This window comes from Microtus ochrogaster, linkage group LG2 (assembly GCF_000317375.1).
Source record: "Microtus ochrogaster isolate Prairie Vole_2 linkage group LG2, MicOch1.0, whole genome shotgun sequence".
In the NCBI taxonomy this organism is placed as follows: domain Eukaryota; kingdom Metazoa; phylum Chordata; class Mammalia; order Rodentia; family Cricetidae; genus Microtus; species Microtus ochrogaster.
In genome coordinates this window covers 38637173-38643844 of record NC_022028.1, presented here as the reverse complement: position 1 = coordinate 38643844, position 6672 = coordinate 38637173, and positions in this window count along the sequence as shown.

Here is a 6672-nt window from a genome sequence, read left to right as displayed (position 1 = left end):
AGTCCCACACTATTTTAAGAGACCGAGCCCTGTTGTTTATTGGGAGAAAAGCTGGTGCAGAATTTTGGAAGGACTCTGTTGAAAACAGGGATTTGTGACTTGTAGACAGAGGAAGGTGTCTTTTTTTTAAAAAATGAGACTGAAGTTCGAGGATCTCAAGGGAAAGAAATCTCTACTTGACTGTAAAACTCAAATGATTTGGGTAGCAAAAGATTTTTTTTTTTTAAGTTCTACAAGAGTGGGAGTGGGGAAACGGAACGCGAGAGTGCTTATGGAGCATGTGCAAAACCCTGGGTTCCATCCCCAGCACCACGGTGACGTCTTCAATCCTGCAATCCAAACACTTGAACACTTTGGAGGCGAAGACAGGAGGCTTAGACATTCAGGGTCATTCTTGAAAACTTTCCCACAGTACCGGAGACCTTGCCTCAAAAAGAAAAAGTAAACATGCTTATGAGTTAATTGTTAACAACATGGCGGGGAGGGGAAGGGGACAGAGGACAAAGAGTTCTAGGAATCATGAACCGCGGGTCCGGTGTACGGAGAAATGAGGAACGTGCTTATTAACTTGTATTTCAAACAGACACCCAGCATTATGCAAAAAGCAAAGCAAAACAAACAAAAAACCCAAGCAAAAATGGAGTGCAGAAATAAGGGGATAAATAACTATACAGACGTTAGACGGATTCTCTTCCTTCTGTACACACAACTGCCCCTGAAGTCCATGCTCTTCCACACAAGCTTTACCAGAATATGTGACATGGAGGTTTCTTTTTGAACATTCGATGTCCGTACTTTTGCATTGACAGAAGCTCTACCCTGAATATTTGACTTTGATCTTCATTTTTTTTCTGTGTTTACTAATCCATTCCTTCCATAAACTCCCTTGTCAGAAGCTCTTGCTAAATTTGGTTTGCGCGCCCCCTACTGGCGGATCCGAGTATTAGTCTCAATTGCATAGGAGCATTTCAGCATTGCCCAAATCTCCTGACGTTTGCTGAGTACCAAGGAAACTTTGTCTTTCATTCGATGTATAGTTGTTATGCTGTTGGGACAGCCAGCGGCTGAAAGAATAATTTCCATTAGCAAGCCACTCAACTCGCAGAAAAAAAATACCCGAAGACGATGATTTCCTGCATTATTGTTCATTGTGACAGGGAGGGCAAATTAAAATGCATTTTTTTTTTTGGTAATTAACTGTTCTATATCCTTGATTATAAATGACCTCTAGTTCTACTTTGCTGTTTAATGTTTGCTTGGTGCAAATTTTAAAGTAGATTTAAAAACCAGATATATTAAAGTCTATTTCACAGCCTTCTCAGAATCTGTCTTCAGATGTTAGTCTATAGACCTGCATATAATCCCAAAGATGTTACCAACCACGTTGGGGTGCGGGGAGGAAGGAGTTTCTAGTTCTATATTCCTTTTCTCTTAACCATTTGAGTGGAATTGAGCTGGTTTGTAGACAGCAATTCTCCTCTTGTACCTGTGATGGCAGAAATGAAGATATTCTGAGGCAGAAATGAAGATACTCTAAAGAGACACTTGGGGTCCTCCCTTTGGCTATCAGACAATTGAATCAGTGTAACCTCAAGAAACTGGAATATCTCCAGGAGTCTCGTGCTGGGAAACGGGAAAACCTGGGTGCTTGGTGCCAGCCAGATGCCTGGGCCGTGTGTCTTGTCCATTACCGCTTAGCTTTGTATACCTCTAGCCTTTAATTTAAATAAACCTGGTTAGAACCTGGTCACGCTGTTTGGATTTACAGATGGAAGCGGGTTTGCTCAATTCTCTTTGTTGCTCTATGCAGTTTGAACACTAAGTTAAATGTTACCCTTAGAAGCGAGTATCAGGTGCTGGGGAAATAGCTTCGTCAGGGAAGTGTTTGCCAGGCAAGCATGATGACCAGAGTTTGACCTCCAGAAGCAATGCACACCAAGAAGTTGGTATTTCCCTGGGGATCTCAAGATGGATGCCTGTTTGTATTCTTAGTGCTGCAGAAGGGGCGGAAGTAGATCGCTGCTGAGTTCTAGGCTAGTGAGACCCTGTCTGGGGAGTGACACCTCTGGATTCCATGTGAGCATTTATACACATGATGTACAGGCACACACACGTGTGCACACACACGCACATACACATGCGCGCGCACACACACACACAGAATGAATATCAGATGTCACCATCTCCATCATGTTCTCCTTTTTCAAGGGATGTGGTTTCTTATTTGAATTTCATTTTTCTGCACGGTAAAATATATTAAGTAAATAAAACTCACACGCCACATGCTTTTCACCCCAGAATGCAAATGGCCATAAGGCATCCTTCATAAAATGAATATAGTAGCAGCAGTCTCGCTTCAAAATTATGTTTTCCTTCTTCCATTCTTTGCTGTAAAATTGTAACTTTTGCCACAACGAACTCAAGAAGGAAATAATTCAACCCAAACTAGGGCTGGAGAGCAGTTTATAGTGCTTGCTGCTGGCCCAGAGGAACAAAGTATGGCTCCCACATTCACACCTCATGACCACCAGAAACTCCAGTTCTAGGGAATCCGATGGCCTCTTCTGGTTTTCTCAGTCACCTGCACGCACATGCATTCACTTATAGAAACACACACTAATATACAAAAAGTAAAATAAGTCTTAAAAATCCTTAAATCCCCAAGGGAGCTGGAGAGTTGGCTCAGAGGTTAAGAGCACTGCCTGCTTTTCCAGAGGTCCTGAGTTCAATTCTCAGCAACCACATGGTGGCTCAGGCCCTTTACTTAGGTCTCTTGGAGGCCATTTTTCCTCCTGTCTCACATCTTACAGTTCTCTGCCCTTCTGCCCTTGTGTTTTGGGAGTCGGCATAGAGGGATGATGTTTAGTCGATAATGAAATGAACTGATACTCCTTAGGAGTCACTGACCGAGCATCAGTGCTAACTTCCAGGGTGAAAGATTTACCGCAAAGGCCTCCCCGAAAGACAAGCTGCCTTGATGGTTGTGATCGAAGCCTGGGCAGGTGGAGGCTTTTGTGCTGTGGGCAAGAAGTGGGGAGGGGGATGGGAGGCTAGAAGAAGCAGACACAAAGTGAAGACATCTCCTCTTTCTGCTCAAAACACTCAGTTGGGCCCTGAAGTGGGAGGGTATAAAATGAGCTTATGATTTCATGTACTTAGTTGCTAGTTCCATTTCCAATGAAAAGGCAGATAAAATTTGTTATATGATCATTAGCCAAGCGAGAAATATCTAATTCTATTTATCTGACATTTTAAAAAGATGTATTTATTTTTATGTATGTGAATATTTTGCTTGCATGCATGTCAGCGCGCCCTGTGTATGCCTGGTGCCTGTGGAGGGCGGAAGAGGGCATCGGATTCCCTGGAATTGGCGTTAGAGATGGTTGTGCACTATCATGTGGGTGCTGGGAACTGAACTCTGGGTCCTTTGCAAAAGCTACACATGATTTTAACTGCTGAGCCATCTTTCCTACCCCCAAGCCTGTGTTTTAAAACCTGGGACTTTGAGTGAGTTTATCACTGAATGGAAAAACAATAAAAATTGTAATCAGTTGTAATGATAGCTCGGATCCTGGGGGCAGTTTGGCCCTACAGAAGATAGGCATTGTCTGTTGATGTTTTGGAGTGTCCCTGTTGGGTTGGGAGTCAACTTGTTTGCAGCGAGTGGAGGGGATATTCTGAATGGTGTAAGGTGGAATAACTGTCTCCCACAACAAAGAATTGCTCAGTCTGAATGTCAGAAATAGTGCTGAGACCGAGGAACTCTGAGCAGGGCGCAAACTCTAAGAGGAAATATTGGGGAGGGGGCGGGGCTTTGCAATCCTAAACCATGTGACTTACTCCCCACTAGTACCTTAAGTCTCAACTTTCACCTGCTGAAATCTGGCCTGTTCAGGTCCCTGGGGATTCCAGTTCACTGTCGTGAAGAAATCAGAATTGATGAAGTGATTGGTTTCATGCGACATTGTGATTGATGAGGAACCACCTAGCACCGTGAATACCTTACACACAGAACAACCACAGGGCTTAGGCTTTGAGGGCATGTAACTGCAGAGACGATCTGAATCCAGAGGTGGTGCCTCCCCGTGCCTGGACAGACACGCACAGAGCCTATGAGTCATGCAGCCGTCATGGGCCAGGGGATGAATGGCTCATTGTGTCTCTGCAGAGTCTTCGCTCATGACTATCCGTCTCCTCAAGCCTTAGCTGAGAGCTCTGACCTCAAGTGTTCCCTTAAATTACACCGACCTTTGGCTAGTCTCCTTTCTCTGGTTATACTCAGCCAACCATGTGTATCACTGTCAATTTCTGTCTCAATCTTCCCTGAGCACGGATTTCCTATGATCTCAGGTCTCTCCAAATGGATTGATGCTAGCGAGGCTACCTATAATAATGCTCCCACTATGGAAGAGAGCTAGCACTACTGACCTGGTGCTATCCTCTGGTCTCCTTATTTTTTTATTGACTTGTTTAAACCCCAAGAGGCACACAGTATTAAGTAACTTGGTCAAGTTCAAACTCCCAGTACAGGGCAGATCTGGGATTGAACTTGCAATGCTTCAGATCCCACAGGTTGCTCATGGATCAGCATCTCTCTTACACAGTCTCCCTAAAGTATAGGTAGCAGAACCTGAAATGAGGTTGCTTGTTTTGAGACCGAGTCTCATGGGGCCCAAGCTGGCTGTGAACTGTGTATGTATGTAGCTAGAGGTAACTTTGAACTTCAGATCCTCCTGCTTCCCCTTCCTGAGTACTCTGATACCCACCTGACTTTGGGCAGTACTGGGGATCAAACCCAGGGCCTGGTGCATGCTAAGCAAGTACTCTAGCAGCTGAGCCATCCCCAGCCCTGGACCAGAATTCTCAAACCATTCTACCACACCCTTATATTTACCACTAAATGAATCTTTTCTTTCCAAACCATTCCTGCTATCATTGATCCACTGCAGACCGACATCACCCTGCATTTGACACACTGCCATAACCTTCTAACAAGACGATTGGTTTCTAGACTTTTCCTCCTGTTCCATCACCATTTTCTCCAGTCACCTCCTTTTATTCTCAAAACCCTTCTCTGCCTGTGGAATGAAGCCTGGTGTCCTCTACTCTCTGTGGCTAAGGCTTAAGTGTGGCGTCAAACACAGCATTCCCCCCCCCCCACTTTAAATATTTCTACTTATATCATGTGCTTTTACAGCATGAATTTCTTGAGGATTTATTAATCAGGGTTGTCCACCGGAACAGAACCAAACATGTTCATATAATCATTAGTCAGGATCAAAAGGTGGTCTCCCAACAGTCACCTGAAGCTAGGGAGCCAGGAAGCCCAGGAGCTGCTCAGTCCAACAATCTGGAAGCTTCTTCTGAGAGAGACCAGTGATGCCACAAGCATGCTGGTGTTACAGATGTGCACCCTGCCTCTGACTTTTTTTTTGTTTGTTTTGAAACTGGGTCTCACTATGTAGCTCTGACTGTTTTGGGCCTCACCGTGTACACAAAACTGGCCTCGAATTTGCTGTCTCTGACTCCAGAGTCCTGGGATTAAAAGCCTGCATCTCCATGCCCGGCCTCGCATCCGACTCACTAGGTGGGTTCTGGGGCTTGAACTCGGGTCATCAGGCTTGAGAGACAAGTGCTTTCACCCGAGGGGCCGTCTTAACCTAAGCGTGCGGGAATTTGACAACTCATCCCAGAACTCGATCCATAAGTTCTGGATTCAAGCCTCCAGATGAGCTGTCGTCAAAGTTCAAGCACTTGCTGACTTCTTCCAGGGCTGTAACTTCTTCCCTCCAACCCTTTCAAAAAATTGCTTTCTCTGTTTTGAGGCAGGGACTCACTATGTAGCCATGGCTATCCTGGAACTCACTCTGTAGACCACACTCTGTAGACCTCAAACTCACAGAGCTGTGCCTGCCTCTGCCTTCCTAGTGCTGGGTGTGAAGGTGTGTACCATCACACTAGATAATAGTAACTTCCTAAATGCCAAGGTGGCCTGACTCTGAGATACCTATGGTGACATTTTAGAGGAATATGAAAGACTGTCTTCTGGGGAAATTTCTTGAGATTTATGAAAACCTTACTTTGAAGCTGGGTGGGAATTTCTGGTTCACGTGACCTGCTTCCTTTTAATTTTTCTATGTTTTACATTTGCTATTTATGTATTTATTTGTAGCGTATGTGCATACACTCACACATATGTGTGCATGTGCTCAGGGAATGTGTGGCGGTCAGAGGAGAGCTGGTGGGAGTTGGTTTCGAACTCAGGTTGTCAGTCTTAGCTGCAATTGCCTCTATCTACTGAGCCATCCTGTCACCCCGTACTTTCTTTTTTCTAGTAGCCATGTGTTGGGCATAGAGCAGGCTTAGCACAAGTTCCCTGCTGGGGTTGAGGAATGCTGATACCATCCATACATCTTGATTTAACAGTAGCAAGGGCAAAGAGCAATTAGTAAGTTAACGAATTAAAACTCATTTATATGTCTTCTGGGAAAGATTGTTAGGTAAGCTAAGGCTGTTCTCGTTGCCCATGGAGTTATGAACTGAGCCTGGCTCTTCCCCCCTCCCCCCAGCAGCAAGTTTTGGAGGCCTGGGTTTACTCATCCATCTCTTCCTTGATTCCTCCGGGAGCCATGATTTCAAACGAAGATAAAACATGTTAGTTCAAACACTTAT